Source organism: Hyperolius riggenbachi, chromosome 1 (genome assembly GCF_040937935.1).
Source record: "Hyperolius riggenbachi isolate aHypRig1 chromosome 1, aHypRig1.pri, whole genome shotgun sequence".
NCBI lineage: Eukaryota > Metazoa > Chordata > Amphibia > Anura > Hyperoliidae > Hyperolius > Hyperolius riggenbachi.
The window spans coordinates 363,239,270-363,256,308 of NC_090646.1; the positions used below are offsets into that span (position 1 = coordinate 363,239,270).

Below are 17,039 nucleotides of genomic sequence, written 5' to 3' on the forward strand. Positions count from 1 at the left end.
AAAAAGCCACCCAAAGACAGCCTAATTTGTGGCGAAAAAAAAAATATATTGATCATTTCAGTGTGATAAACAACTATAAAGTTATTGGCGAATGAATGGGAGGAGCGTTATGTGAAAATTGCTCTGGTTTTTAAGGGAAAAAAAACCTGTGGTGAGGAAGTGGTTAAGAAGTGGATTTAAAACATTTCTCTGAGGCCCGGTTCACATTATGGTAGAGTAGAAACTTATAGCATAACCTTAGCAGTGTTCCCCAACCCTGTCTTCAAGGCCCACCAACAATTCATGTTTTGTGAAAATCCCCAGGGGTAGATCATCAGCTCTGCTGAGACACTTAATTACCTCACCTGTGATTGTGTGCTTGGGTTTTCTGTAAAACGTGTACTGTTGGTGGGCCTTGAGGATAGGGTTGGGGAACTCTGCCTTATAGTATGGATAGGCTGTCACCCACTGCACTGGGGAATGGATCCATTCCTTTTTATCGCAGTGCATCTGCCGTCCGAAAATATTATGTGGGTCTGCTTTGTGCATTGCAAAAAAGTGGACAAACCCAGACATGGTGAAGATGGCACATATGTGGCGCAGTGAAGATGAACATTTGAAAACCGATCCAAGCAGCTAGGAAGCAGTCCAGCAGTGGACCTAGTGTGAAGAGACCCTAATACTGAGGCCTCATTTACATTTTCAGTGCACGTGCACTCCTTCTGCCCGCTATGCATGTTTTTTCCCCCGAAAAATATGCACATTTTCAGCACTAGCACAATGTAATTAATAAAAAAAAGGTACAGTGTCTGGAAAAAAGCTAGAGACTGTAAGTATTTTTTCTGAACATGATAAAAATGCATTATGTGTGGCAGTCAAGCATGGTCTGGAACTGTCAAATTGTAAGGCTGATTGTTTTGAACCAATCCAGAGGCTGGGCAAAAAGGGTAGACTTGGCTTGCATTAAAATAGCTGTAAAATTGCCCCCCTGTGGGGGTTAACACACAACACATTTGCTAAACAACGGGAACCGATGCCAAGATGGTTTCTGCTCGCTTACAGGGAAGAGTTTACCATTAGCTACAACGCAACATGCTCAAGAGCCCGTGTGAACCGGCCCTTAACAAGATTACTGTTGTAGGGCTGGTTCACACAGCAAGAGCTTTTCTAAGCACCAACGATTTGAAAAGCACTTGCTAATGTAATGCTATGTATGATTTTTTTAAAAGAACACACACACATAGCATTACATTAGCAGGAGCTTTTCAAATCACTGTTGCTTATTATTATTATTAATAATGTACTGTATATAGCGCCAGCATCTTCCGTGTTGCTGAGAAAAGCGTTTGCAGTGTGGACAAGCCCTCCAAGAAAATCCACCTTTGCCTGATACACCAGTACTGTACTATTTGCACAGTACAGTATACTAAAGTCACAAGCTATGCAGCAACAAGTTGCTGAATAAGGAGGTCAGCTGGCTTATAGCAGGTATCCACCTCAGACACTAGCACTGGACTATAACAAAAATAACAAGATCAGAGGCATAGCTACAAATCATGGGGGCCCCCAGCAAAACTTTGATGGGGCCTTTTAATGTTCACAACCCTTCCTTTGCCTTTTTGGTGACCCTCATAGCCTAAGGGCCTATCTAATAAGGGTCATAAAAAAAGTGTTCCTATGAGGAGATGGTGGACTAGTCCAAAACCTGACTAATTTGTCAGATTTTCATTACCTACTGTAAGTGACAGTGGCATAGGAAAAAAAAAGTAATTTATAGTGCATTTTACTGTGGGAGAAATGTACATTTATGTGTATGTATTTTAAATTGTACACTTTTTCGCAATAGTTGTCCTTTAACCCTCCTGGCGGTATATTAAAAACGTTTTTTTGATTTATTTATTTTTTTATATCATGTAGCGAGCCGAGGGCTCGCTACATGATAGCCGCTGCTCAGCGGCATCCCCCCAGCCCCGCCGATCGCCTCCGGTGATAGGCGATCAGGAAATCCCGTTCAAAGAACGGGATTTCCTGGAGGGCTTCCCCCGTCGCCATGGCGACGGGGCGGGATGACGTCACCAACGTCATGGACGTCGTGACGTCTAAGGGAGTCCCGATCCACCCCTTGCCGCTGCCTGGCGCTGATAGGCCAGGCAGCGCAGGGGTCTAGGGGGGGGGGGGCTGTGTTGCGACGCGGATAGCGGCGATCCAGCGCGGGGCGGCGGCGATCGAAGTGCTGACGCAGCTAGCAAAGTGCTAGCTGCGTTCAGCAAAAAAAAAATTATTCAAATCGGCCCAGCAGGGCCTGAGAAAACCTCCTGTGCGGCTTACCCCGAACTACGTTCGGGGTGACCGCCAGGAAGGTTAATTCCTAGACTTCACAATTTCATGAAAAGTCCACTCTTTTTTATGTCTTTCTTTTTGGGGCAGGCAGCACAAATTATAGAATTGTGAACATTTGCCACAAATGTCCATGTTGCTTGGCAACAACTGAGCGACATATTCTGTCTGTATGAATAAGGGAGGAAAGATGGTGGCGCTGGGAACAATGGTGTGGCTTAAACAGGCAAGAAGGAATTGGCCAATGATTTTTACTTAAAGTTTCACTTACCCGGCTTCTGTCAGCCCCTTGCAGCCATCCTGTCCCGCGCCGGTCCTCAACGATCCTCCATTTTCGTGCCGCCAGGCAGTTTCGATTTCGCCCACGGGCCACTGCACCTGCGCAGCTCTGGCCACACGTATCTTTGCTCGTGTTCCCGTCTACAATAGTGTACTGCACAGGATGCTATTGCGGACGGGAACGTGAACAAGGCTACACATGGCAGGGCTGCGCAGGTGCAGTGGCCCATCGACTTACAAGTCGACCAAACCGAAACTAGCTGGCGACGGCAGAACGGAGGATTGTGGAGAACTGGCGCAGGACGGGACAGTTGCAAGGGGCTGGCAGAAGCCCCAGGTAAGTGAAACTCTTTATGAAAGCTGAACGCTCCACTGCTATAGAGTTAAAACGCATCATTTTTTCAGTGTATGGGCGGTGGCTTAATGTGGGCAGCACAGTTGTGAGCGGTGGCTTATGGTGGCCACTAATGAACCAATCTTTTTCATCCAATCTTACCAAATCTATGTATTAGAAGAGTAAACTGAGTGACTATATTGAATGGATACTTTAGGCAGTTCCCTTATATTACATAGAAATAGTAAGATTGGATGAAAAAGATTGGATCGTTAGTGGCCACCCTTAGTGCGGCGCTTGTGGTGTGTGTGTGCAGCAGCGTCTATACATGCATCTGTGGGTGGCGGCATAGTGTGGGCAGTGGCTTAGTCTGGGCAGTGGCTTAGTGTGGGGGTAGCGAAGTGTGAGCTGCACTGTTGTGGGCTGCAGGTCAGTGCGGTGGGCGATTTTGAGAATTGGCGGTTTCCTGGTACTAAAATAAATAGTGTGCAGAGGGTTGTTTTTTTAGCTATAGATACACTTCAGTGTACCAAATCACCCACTTTGCAGTTTAAGTCTAGATTAAAGAGAATCTGTACTGTCCGATTTGTACAATAAAAAACATACCAATCAAGTCACTATGATCTCCTGGATTCCTCTTTGCCATTTCCGCTGCTCCCTGCAGCAAACCTGGCTTTTAATCGCCAGTTTTAGGCAGTGTTTACAAACAAACAACATGGCCGCTAACCAGGAAGTGATGTATGTGTATATATATATCATGTTACAGTATACTACAAGTTTATATAACCAGTGAATTATCTGCGCTCCTTTCAGGGATTCTCACAGTTTCTCAGCATGACAAGCTGAAACAGAGAGCAGAGGCCTGCCTGTGAGGGATAAACAAAGCACACACACAAAGCCTGCAGGGGGCCTGCAGAGGGCATGCATAACTTCTCCCTATCACATCAGAGGCGCCATTCCTCTCTGTGTCGACAAAGCCTGACAAAGGAAAGAAGATTAGTTATATTACAGAGACGGTGCAACTAGAAAAGGCTGCAGCAATCCAGAGCACATTAGAACAGGTATAGGAACTTATAGGATAGAAGAAATAAGGCTGAAAATGTTGTTACAGAGTCTTTTTAACAAAGAAAGGGAGGGTGGCTTAGTCTTAAAAAAAATCTGAAATACAAAATCACGATTTAGTGCTACTGGAGGTGAGTTTTCAGTGATGGTTACGTGATTAGGCTCATAAGCAGGGCTGGCCTTTGCGGATGCTCAGGGCTCCACAATATTCTTCTTTGGACACCTCTGACTACCTAACACTGGGGGGCACCTCTGGCTACCTATACTGGGGGGCACCTCTGGCTACCTAATACTGGGGGGCACCTTTGGCTACCTAATACTGGGTGATATCTCTGGCTACCTAATACTGGGGGGGCACCTCTGGCTACCTATACTGGGTGCACCTCTGGCTACCTAATATTGGGGGACACCTCTGGCTTCCCAATACTTGGGGGCACCTATGACTGAATATGCACCTGTGCTCATTTATCGCACGTACATCGGTGTGGGGGTCATAGTCTGGAGGGGCACCAAAGTCTAGTTTAGCTCAGGGCGGGTTGAAACCTAAGGCTGGCCCTTCTCATGAGATTACTCTTGCAGGATTAAACTCACAGTGGGGAAAAATCTCCTTGATCACCAGTCATTTTCCCTTTATCTTTCAGTTCTTTGGAGGAGACATGATTGATTGCAAATAATTTAATCTACAATACTATACTATAAAACAATTATGTGAGAGAAATAGTTAAGTCATTAGGCCATTGTTCTGTTGTAGCTCTTAGTGCCAAAGGTCATCATTTTATAAGTTGCTCGTAGTTTCCCATTTGAGTGACATTACTTAATTTGTCCTAGTCTAACTAATGCTGCAGTATCACTTAGGCCTGGTGCACACCAAGCGTTTTTGGTAGCGTTTTCAAAACCGCTGCCACCTGTGAAAACACTTGGCTAATGTATCTCAATGGGATGGTGCACACCAGCAGTTTGAGGTTTTTAGCAAACCGCAAATGTGGCTCCTGCAGCATTTTTGCTGTTTGCAGATGCGTTTCTGCCTCAATGTAAAGTATAGGAAAAGCTCAAACCACTCTGAAAAACGCTAGGCATGTTTAGAAAATCTCTCTAAACATGCCTAGAATCGCTCTGAAAATCTGCTTCAAAAACTTCTAGCGTTTTGCGGATCTGCTAGAGGTTTTTGGTGTGCACTGGGCCTTAGAAGTATAAAGACCCAAGAGCATCTTTTTTATTAAATTGAATACCGGTACATTGATTTTTTTTGTGTCTGTCAATCAGTGACAGGAAACTGAGAAAAAAAAACTAACTTTAAAACTGCTAAATGAAATCTAAATAGTAATTCATAATCGCTGCCAAATATTTCACAACTAATGCCAGCTGTGATTTCTCCTATTTGCTGGAGTATGAAATGCCACATGAAAAAATGCAACACTACATGTGACCGGCCGAGCCCAACTGTGTGTCTTAGCATGTGCAAAGATTTTTTTAGTGCCAAGAAATTTCTTAGAAGCACTATGAGCATGTTTTTGTGCCAAGAAATATACTTTTCATACTTATGAATAATCTTGTATCTGTTCACCTTCTGGATAATGCAACCTAGAAATAATAGCAAAAAAAGGTCTAATTTTAAAAAGCAAACCTGAACTGAATTTAACATTTCAAATTAAATAATGGAGTGGCGTTCCTAAACTTTACTGCAAACACTTACAGGTGTCTCCTTGTGCTCCACGACCCCCCATTCCTTATTACAGTCTCTTTCAATCTGGCAATGCACTAGAAACATCTGTGACCAAGAGTGAGCATGAGTGAGTGCATTTTCACTGGACATGTGCGAGTTTATGTACAGAATATGCTGAGTTTAAAGGATTCGCTATCTGTCAGTAGCTTTACCCATTACTAGTCTCTGCTCATCACCAATGATCTGCCAGTGCTTGTCACTCACTATCTTTCACTACCCCATCACCCACTAGCTCTCACTGCCTGTCACCCACTATCTGGCACTAGCCATCACCCACTACCTGGTATTACCTACCTGCCACTATCTGTCACTTACTATCAGCCATTACTTGTCACTAACTGTCTGGCACCTGACACCCACTATCAGACTCTGGTCACTACCCGTCTCCCACTACCTATCACTTCCTGCCACCCACTGTCTTCCACTAATTGAAACCTACTGTCTGTCACTAGCCATCCCCTACTGTCTGTCACTAGCTATCACCAGCTATCTCTAGCCATCACTCACTATCTGCCACTACCCATTACCCATCAGCCACTATCTGTCAATCACTGCCTGCCACTATTTATCACTCACTATCTGGCACTACTTGTCACCCACCTCCTGTTACTACCTGCCACCCACTAACAGGCTGTTTAAAATCTAGTGTATATGCATAACTTTATTCTATGAAGCAGGGTTAGTCTCAGAGGCCGAGACAAGGCTCCTACCAATATAAACATTGTGCCCTAAAAACAAAGCAAACATTCAGAGATGGATCGCTACCGCACGAAGTTTCAGTAAATATATGCTCTTTTATTGCATGTGCAGAAGTTTTACTGCTGTAAGCCCCTTGGGACACAGGGGAAGGGATCGTGGCACACCACTGTTATCTTATGGCGGTGCTCCTACTGACTACTCGGTCTGATAATGCAAAACATTTTGAGGATGTTATTGTAGAGGAAAAAAAAGTTAAATTTCGGATAGAAATACGTCATTATCTCCTTTCAGCTGAAACCTTAGCAAAATCTTTTTCTGTTTCGTTTTAAACATAATGGTGATAAAGAGCTAGAACCTCAGGTTTTTAAATTGGTCTGGAGTCCAGCTAAATGGATTTTGATCACTTCCTTTCACAAGGACATGACCAACATTCATTTAGAAGGCCCCATTCACAGCGGGGCGGTGCAGTTTTATAGAGGCATGTTAATCTGGTTGAACTCAATGGACGTAAGTCTTTTTTCAACCCAAAGGGCTCGATTCACAAAACGGTGCTAACCCAGTTAGAGACTTTAGGCATGATAACTATTGCACCACGCTGGTGAAAAGCCAGTTTAGGGGCCTGATTCACAAAGCGGTGCTAACAGTTAGCACCCTGGTGAAAAGCCCTTTATCATGCCTAAACTCAGTTTAGGCATGATAAGTTTAGGTGTGATAAGTTTAGGTGTGATAAGTTTAGGCATGATAAGTTTAGGTGTGATAAGTTTAGGTGTGATAAGTTTAAGCACCAACTGCATTAGCACCGCAGTGCACAGCTGATCAAAAGTTTTACGCTAGCAAAGACTGGTGCACTTCGTATAAAGTTTAATGGCGCTGCTTTGCGTGCGGGACTTTGCAAGCGATTTAAACTTATCTAAACTTAGCATGCCTAAACTTATCACACCTAAACTTATCATGCCTAAACTTATCACACCTAAACTGGCTTTTCACCAGAGTGGTGCAATGGTTATCATGCCTAAAGTCTCTAACTGGGTTAGCACCGCTTTGTGAATCGAGCCCTAGGTGTGATAAGTTTAGGCATGATAAGTTTAGGTGTGATAAGTTTAGGCGTGATAAGTTTAGGCGTGATAAGTTTAGATCGCTTTCAAAGTCCCGCACGCAAAGCAGCGCCATTAAACTTTATACGAAGTGCACCAGACTTTGCTAGCGTAAAACTTTTGATCAGCTGTGCACTGCGGTGCTAACGCAGTTGGCGCTTAAACTTATCATGCCTAAACTTATCACACCTAAACTTATCATGCCTAAACTTATCACACCTAGGGCCATATTCTATTGCTGAACTCGCCAGCGCTAAGCACTGGCGAGTTCTTAACTTAGGCGATGGGGGTATCGCCTAATCTAATTAAACTTTAGACCCCCCCAGGCGGAAAAGAACTCGCTTGGGCGATATAATCGCCCAGCGAGTTCTTAACACGGAATCCAATTACCCTTATCATGTCTCCGGGAAGCGATGCTTCCCGGCAGACATGAGCGTTAGCTTAGACCTGCAAAAAGCAGGTCTAAACTAGCTAACGCACGTCGCCGCCGCAGCATCTGGGGGTCTCCTTTAATAAGGAGACCCCCAGAGCTCCCCGTCGGGTCGCCGCACAGTTTAGAAGCCAGCGCGCAGCTCTGCCAGGCTCCTCTGTCATACGTACCGCCGCCGATCACCCGCCGCCTCTCGCCGCAAAATCCGTCACGTAATTACAGTGTATCTAACACTGTAATTACTGTGCGCATAGAAGGAGCCCGGGCAAAGCATCTTTGAATCTGCAGCCGGGCTCCCCATTGGTCTGCTGTGTGAGCCATTTTATTGGTTCAGACAGCAGACCAATGGGGAGCCCGGCTGCAGATTCAAAGATGCTTTGCCCGGGCTCCTTCTATGCGCACAGTAATTACAGTGTTAGATACACTGTAATTACGTGACGGATTTTGCGGCGAGAGGCGGCGGGTGATTGGCGGCGGTACGTATGACAGAGGAGCCCGGCAGAGCTGCGCGCTGGCTTCTAAACTGTGCGGCGACCCGACGGGGAGCTCTGGGGGTCTCCTTATTAAAGGAGACCCCCAGATGCTGCGGCGGAAGATGTCGGCGATGTTCGGCGGACGAGTGCGCATGTGTGGGGAGTGAGGCCGTGGTGCTGATGGACAGCACCACAGCGTAAACCTCACTCCCCATCGCTCGGTAACAGGGAGCATCGCTCAGGCTTTCGCCTGAGTAATGCTCCCTAACGATCGGCCATCGCGCGAAGGATATGGGCAATAGGATTTGCCGGTAATCCTCGCGCGATGGCAAGGTGATAAGTAGCTTGCATCTGCAAGCTACTTATCACCTTGAATAGGATATGGCCCCTAGGGCTTGATTCACAAAGCGGTGCTAACCCAGTTAGAGACTTTAGGCGTGATAACCATTGCACCATGCTGGTGAAAAGCCAGTTTAGGCATGATAAGTTTAGGTGTGGTAAGTTTAGGTGTGATAAGTTTAGGCATGATAAGTTTAGATAAGTGTAGATAGCGTGCAAAGTCCCGCACGCAAAGCAGCGCCATTAAACTCTATGCGAAGTGCACCAGACTTTGTTAGCGTAAAACTTTTGATCAGCTGTGCACTGCGGTGCTAACCCAGTTGGTGCTTAAACTTATCATGCCTAAACTTATCACACCTAAACTTATCATGCCTAAACTTATCACACCTAAACTTATCATGCCTAAACTGAGTTTAGGCATGATAAAGGGCTTTTCACCAGGGTGCTAACTGTTAGCACCGTTTTGTGAATCAGGCCCCTAAACTTAACACACCTAAACTTATCATGCCTAAACTGAGTTTAGGCATGATAAAGGGCTTTTCACCAGCGTGCTAACTGTTAGCACCGCTTTGTGAATCAGGCCCAAAGAACTATGTAAATACCTCTGAAAATCTTAAAATTTTAAATAAATGTAAACATATACAATTAAGAAGTAAGTTTCTTCCAGAGTAAAATGAGCCATAAATTACTTTTCTCCTATGTTGCTGGCATTTACAGTAGGTTGTAGAAATCTGACAGAACCGACAGGTTTGGACTAGCACATCTCCTCGTGAAGGGTTCACAGGGATTTCCTTATTTTCAAAATGCATTTAGTGAATGGCAGTTGCTCCGTCCAACTGCCAAAAAAGTGTGCAGCGAGCAGGAAGGCTGGCCAGCAACATTGTATAAATCTTTTTCAGGGAGTGTCTTTATAAAAAATAAAGGTCATGCTGAGAATCCCCTATGGAGAGTTGGACTAGCCCAAAACCTGTCGGTAATGTCAGATTTCTACTACTTACTGTAAGTGACAGCAACATAGAAGTAATTTATGGCTCATTTTACTCAGAAAGAAACGTACTTCTTATTTGTATGTGTTTTAAATTTTACGATTTTCGCGACAGTTCCTCTTTAACCACTTGCCGACTGCCCACTACCTATTGGAGGCGGCAAGGTGGCTCCCCCAGGACTGCGTAATGCCGATCAGCGGCGGCACCGGGGGGACTAATCAGCCGGGGATTGCGCGCATGGATGCGCACATATCCGATGGTGTTAGGCTCCGCCCACCCGCAACGTCAACCCCGCCGGCCAATTAGCAGTGCCGGTGGGTTGTAAACACCCGATCTCCCCGTTACTAATAGTATAATACACTTTGTTAATCTAACAAAGTGTATTATACTGGCTGCCTCCTCCCCTGGTGGTCCCAGTGATCGAGCGACCACCAGGGGAGGAGGCAGCTGTGTATGTAAAATCACACACACACTGATCCTGTCCCCCTGATCGCCCACAGCACCCCTCAGACCCCCCCTCATAGACCACTGTTTGCACCCAATCACCCCCCTAATCACCCATCAATCACCCCCTGTCACTATCTGTCAACGCTAGATTTTAATCTAATCCGATGAATCATCCGGGTCAGAATACGAACCGGTGAACAGCAGTGGCTCTCTGACCGATAGCAACGACGAGGTTGAGGTCCCGGCTAGAGCCAGGCATACCACATCCCATGTCACTGGACCGCAGTATCAGACTCAAGGGCAGCAGAGTGGTGCTAGAGCCGATCCGAATTTTCTTGGTGAGGCATGCACCAGCAGCGTAGCATCTCCTGGACCTAGCACCAGTACTACTGTAGACCTTGGTGAAGTGGCGAGCACCAGCATGGTAGTAGAAACTGGTTTGGTGGCACGTGCATTAAGACCCGAGTTGCAGCCACCAGCAAAACGGGCCCGTACTCTCCATAGTCTCCCAGAGGTGCTGGAAAATCCCAATTGGCAATCCCCTGGTTCCGCCGCACCCGTACTGCCCCCTTTCACCGCCCAGTCTGGAGTCCAGGTGGAGACAGATAATCTAGGATTGGTCCTAGACCTCTTTCATCTGTTCTGCACCGTGGATCTCTACGACTTAATTGTGGCTGAGACCAACCGTTATGCCACACAATACGCAACCGCCAATCCAAGAAGCTAACATGCCCAGCGTTTTCGGTGGAAACCACTCCGAGTTTCCGAACGTAACAATTTTGGGGGCCTTCTCCTTAACATGGGTCTAGTCAAAAAGAATGTATTGCGTGCCTTATTGGTCTACGCACCCAATACATCACATGCCCATGTTCTCTGCTGCCATGTCCAGGTCACGATTTGAGAACATCCTGCGCTTCCTGCACTTCAGTGCCAATACAACCTATCATCTAAGAGGCCACCCTGCTTATGAGCGGTTTCACAAAATTCGGCCCCTCATAGATCACCTGTCATCAAAATTTGCAGATGCTTATACCCCTGAACAGTCATTTTGAGGCATTTGGTTTACAGACTACTCCTCGCGGTTTTGGGCCCCTAAAATGCCAGGGCAGTATAGGAACCCCACAAGAAGACACCCCAAGGTATTCCGTTAGGTGTATGATGAGTTCATAGAAGATTTTATTTTTTGTCACAAGTTAGTGGAAAATGACACTTTATGAAAAAAAAAACAATAAAAATCAATTTCCACTAATTTGTGACAAAAAATTAAATCTTCTATGAACTCACCATACTCCTAATGGAATACCTTGGGGTGTCGTCTTTCTAAAATGGGGTAACTTGTGGGGTTCCTATACTGCCCTGGAATTTTAGGGGCCTTAAACCGTGAGGAGTAGTCTGGAAATCAAATGCCTCAAAATGACCTGTGAAATCCTAAAGTCATAGGACTTTGAGCTCCTTAGCACATCTAGGCTGCAAAAAAGTTTCACACATGTGGTATCGCCGTACTCAAGAGTAGTAATATAATCTGTTTTGGGGAGTATTTTTACACATACCCATGCTGGGTGGGAGAAATATCTCTGTAAATGGACAATTGTGTGTAAAAAAAAAAATCAAAAAATTGTCATTTACAGAGATATTTCTCCCACCCAGCATGGGTATGTGTAAAAATACACCCCAAAACACATTATACGATTTCTCCTGAGTACCGCGATACCACATGTGACAGTTTTTTGCAGCCTAGGGGCCCAAAGTCCTATGAGCACCTTTAGGCTTTACAGGGGTGCTTACAATTTAGCACCCCCAAAATGCCAAGGCAGTAAACACACCCCACAAATGACCCCATTTTGGAAAGTAGACACCCCAAACAATTCAGAGAGGGGCATGGTGAGTCCGTGGCAGATTTCACTTTTTTTGTCACAAGTTAGCAGAAATGGAAACTGTTTTTTATTTTTGTCACAAAGTGTCACTAACTTGTGACAAAAAATAAAATCTTCTATGAACTCATCATACACCTAACGGAATACCTTGGGGTGTCTTCTATGAACTCACCATGCCTCTTAGTGAGTACTTTATAATGTCTTTGTAATGATCCGCTCAGCTGCCTGCGCAGGCAGGCAGCTTTTTGACCACTGTTCAGGTCTGCATTCTGCAGGTCTCTGGAAGAGAGACCTTTTGTCAGTTTTGCAGCTTGCTGCTGCTAGGGAATTTGTATACATTGGTCATGCAAATTTCCTAGCCACATCCTCTGGAGGTTTGTACTATAAATACCATGAGATATCACAGACCTGTGCTGGTCATAAGGGTTAGTCCTGTGAAACACTCCTGGAGTGTCAGCCTTGCTCATTGTTTAAAGATTAGCTTAGAGTAATTCCTGGGACTGCACTAGGCAGATTCCCTAGTGCAGTTAGGATTGCATATCTGTTTTGTTTGTCTGTTGCGATTGTTCTGTCCCAGCGGTGGTCGACAGGAAGTCGTTCTGACCTTTGTTCTTGGAGTATAGCTGGAGCAGCGGTTGCTACCAGCTATCTCATCTAATCTGTCTTGCTTGGATCGCACTCGCCTTGCGCTAGTGCTGTGGATCCGTCTCTCTCACTGATTCCTGTTTTCGTGTATCTGTCTTGTCTGCTACGAACGCTTGCTGGAGGCTCGGTGGGGTAACCGTTAAGCAAGCGCTCGCGTCCTCTGTTTCATGTTTGTCTGTCGGTGGTTAGTTAGGCATGCTTGTCTCTGTTGTGCTTAACACGCGGAGACCGCGCATAAACGCGTGCACTGTTGCGAATGAGTGCGGTGTTCGCGTTTACTTAGCGTTTGTTATTTTCCTTATCTTCTCATTGTATATTTGCTGTGCCTTTGCTAGTCTCTTGCTCCGCCTTGCTGTAGCCTTGTGTCACCTCTGGCAATCGCCTCTCTCGCGATTGCGTTCCTGCTTCATATCTGCTGTTGTGTATGCACCGTTGCGGGTTGGCGACTAGTTTGGTGCACACACATACAATCTGTCCCTTTGCTCAATCTCATTCGCAATCACTTCACAGGCGATTGCGTTCTCAGTCAGTTTCCTTTGTTGTGTATCCGCCGTCGCAGGTGGGCGGCTAGATTGGTGGACATACAGACATTCCTCATCTGTGCTTATTCGGACTTGTGTCGCCTCCGGCGATTGCCTTCTCACTTTATCTTCCTGGTTGTGTGTTCATCGTCGCAGGGTGGCGACTAGATTGGTGAACACACATACCCTCTGTCGCTTTGATCTCTCTCTTTCAGGGCTATCTTGCCCTGCGTTCCTTCCCTTCGTGCAATTCCTGTCTTGCGTATGTGGCAGGGCAGAGGAGCTGTTCCTCTGCACTCCACAGCTCCACCTGCCGACTGGAATTTCCCTCTACAGGTGCATTGCACCTTTTGCTGGGTTCCCTCAAATTACACGCTTGTGGAGGATTTCCGCAGTGTCAGCGCACATCTTGTGTCCTGATCTGTTGAGGTAAGGAGTTCCAAAACATAGGGGCAGCATGACAGAAGGCTCTGGGACCAAAAGTTTCCAAGTGGACTCTGGGTATGACTAGATTATTAGAACCTGTGGATCTGCGAATGCGGGGATTGCTACGCAGCTGCAACATATCTTTCATGTATCCAGGGCCCAGATTATTCAGGGATTTAAATGTCAGTAGGCCGATCGTGAATAGGACCCTCCATTCTATAGGTAGCCAATGAAGGGAGTGCAGGACTGGCGTTATGTGGCAGTGACGGGGTTGGTTGGTTAGCAGTCTGGCAGCAGTATTCTGTATCAGCTGTAGGCGGTATAAGACCTTTCTTGGAAGGCCAGTGTAGAGAGCATTGCAGTAGTTCAGTCAGGAGGTAATGAAGGCATGAACTAAAGTTGGTAGATCTTCCAGGGGGATGAGGTGCTTGATTTTTGCGATATTCTTAAGGTAAAATTAGGATGATTTCACCACAGCAGAGATGTGAGTTCTGAAGTTTAAATCCCCATCAATTGGAACTCCCAGGCTATGCACATGATTACAGCTGCGTAGATCCGTGCCTCCTATTCCCAGTGGTGAAGACTGCAAGTTAAGTTGTTTTGTTGTCATGCGTTGCCCCCCCCCCCCGATCAAAAGGACTTCAGTTTTGTCTGCATTCACTTTCAGCCAGTTGTCATTCATCCATTGCTGTAGTTCACGTAAGCAGGCGTTTATAGTTAGAGTTGGGTCTGTCACACCAGGCTTGAAGGAAAGATATAGTTGGGTGTCGTCCGCATAGCATAAACCTAGTCTTAATCTATATAGTCCCATTATATAGTCTTCTTAGTTACTGTCCCCATGTTAGGATGACCACATAAAGTGTGAGGTGAAATCTCCTCCACAGAGACATAAACTGGAAGAAAAAAAAAAGTTCTAATCCTTGGCAGCATGGTGGCATAGCGGTTAGCTCTCTTGCCTTGCATTGCTGGGTCCCTAGTTAAAATCCCAGATGGGGCACTATCTGCACAGAGTTTGTATGTTCTCCCTACGTCTGCGTTGGTTTCCTCCCACATGCCAAAAACATACAGATAAGTTAATTGGCTCACCCCTAAATTGTCCCTAGACTATGTTACATATACCACACCACACCATACATAGATAGACATATAACTATGGTAGGGATTAGATTGTGAGCCTCTCTGAAGGACAGTGAGGCCTCTTTCACAGTGCGACGTTAAAGTTGCACGTTAAAACAACATTTAACGCAGAATACCTCACTGCAATGAAGAATCAATGCCCCATTCACAGTGCACACGTTGCGTTCTAACGCTGCACGTTAAGTGAAAGTACTGCATGCAGTGTGTTATACACGTTATTAGCTGCGTTGTACTGTTTGTACATGCTCAGTAATGACTTGGAAACATACTTTTCATTGCCTGTATGTTCTACTGTATGCAATCGTAACGGGGCATTAAGTTGCGTTACGACTTTTTTGGGGCATTGCGTTGTAATTTGCGTTTCGACTTTAACGTTGCATCATAATGCAACGTCTTACTGTGAAAGAAGCCTCAAAGGGCACATCTGAGCTAGAAAAAATAAATTAAATCTACTTACCTGGGGCTTTCTCCAGCCCCTAGCAGCTGATCTCTCCCACGCCGCAGCTCCACTCTCTGCCGCTGGCTCTCGGCGCCTCGCCAGGCTGTCTTCTACTTCGCCTGCGGGAGCCCCACTGTCAATCAAATCCACGTTGTCCGAAGTGTACTGCGCAGGCGCAGAACTATACTCTGGGCAGGTGGACTTGATTGACAGAAGCGCTTGCGCAGTACCGGAAGCCAGCAGCAAAGAGTGGAGCTGCCCCGAGTAAGTAGATTTCATTTTTTTTCTAGTTCAGACCTTCCCATTAAGTGACAAGACAATATGTATAGTCTGTACAGTGCTGTGGAAGATGTTGGTGCTATATTACATAATATTTTCGGTACTATTCCGTTAGCTGGGCGCAACTGAGCCAAGTAATGTACCGATTCATGTTTTTTACTGGCCGTCTCGCTACGGCCAAATGTATCAAAAGTGAGTGAATTTAATCAAATTCAGCCCGCGGCAATGTAACAGATGAAGCCGCCGGCATTGCTCTCTCTCCTCCCCCTCTCCTATACAATACTGTCAGCCTGGGACATGCGTGTCCCCCCAGAGTCGTTCGTCGCAGCAGGGTATCCTGCCGTTCGTTCTTGCAGAGCGGGTGCTGGCAGAAGCAATGTCTGCAGCCTCCCCGCTCTGCTTGTTTCTTGCGACGAACGACTCTCGGGGACACGCGTGTCCTCCGGCTGCCAGTGTTCTATAGGAGAGAGGCAGGGGGAGGAGAGAGAGCCGAAGCGGGTCGGCTTCATCTGTTACATTGCCACTGGCTTAATTTAATTCGATTACTCACTTTTGATACATTTGGCCGCAGCGAGACGGCCAGTAAAAACATGAATCGGTACATTACTTAGCTCAGTTGCGCCCGGCTAACGGAATAGTACCATATTTTCCAATATTTACCTTAAACTGGAAAACGGGACTGAAAATACTCCCAATGGCTTAGCATATCTGTTACTAATTGTCCAGTGGTCTGTTATTTGTATTCTTGTTGTTGCAGGTCACTATTCTTTGTGTGAACTCTTAGCTGGGTTTTTATTTACAACTCTCAAGAAACATGAAAGGTCATTTATTTACTGTATTTATAAAGCATCAACATATTACGCAGCGCTGGCTAAAAACTACTGGAAAGCCTAGCTTCCCCTATTGATTCACTGTATGCTGATTATGCACAGCACCTGCTTGTATGTGAGCCACGCAGAGCTGATGATGATCCACAGCGCTTGGTGTTCCCAGCTCTCATGTGTGATGACTAATCTGACTGGAAGGCTGCCTAGACGAAACATGGCGGCCGGGCCATTCATATCCTGTTTCGTCACACCGAACCAAAACACAAAGGGCTCCCTCCCCCTCCTTCATTAGTCACGGTTCGGATTTCTCAAGCATGAGCTCTAGGGACTTCCTGGTGTGTGTCACTGAGCTTCACATAGCTGCTGAGGGGTATCAGCCTGGCACATGTAGTGCAGGATGCCCATCAAGTTTAGGTTCCATTACTAAAGCTGGTGAAGTAATGAGCCTGTTGCCTGTAGCAACCAGCTCCGCCCATCACCTTGCTGAAGCCATGGAGATTCCAGACTGACTACTGGAGGCGGTTACTCCACGTCTTCAGTTCCCATGCTTACACCTTTACTGTATATCCTCCTCCTTATGGCATATATTAACGTACATTGGAAAAGCATCTGGCCTGGTAGTGACGTCAGGTCACGTGTTCAGACACCCAAAGCGCTGACTTGTATAGTTGCGGAACGAAATAAGAATTCCGCTTTCGAAAAATCCACA

At 46.0% G+C, this 17,039-nt stretch overlaps 1 protein-coding gene across 2 annotated transcripts in view; it reads left to right on the top strand.

Moving 5' to 3' along the window:
* RNF38 (ring finger protein 38) overlaps positions 1 to 17,039 on the top strand; it is a 327,125-nt gene that overhangs the window by 240,398 nt on the left and 69,688 nt on the right. The window lies entirely within an intron of this gene.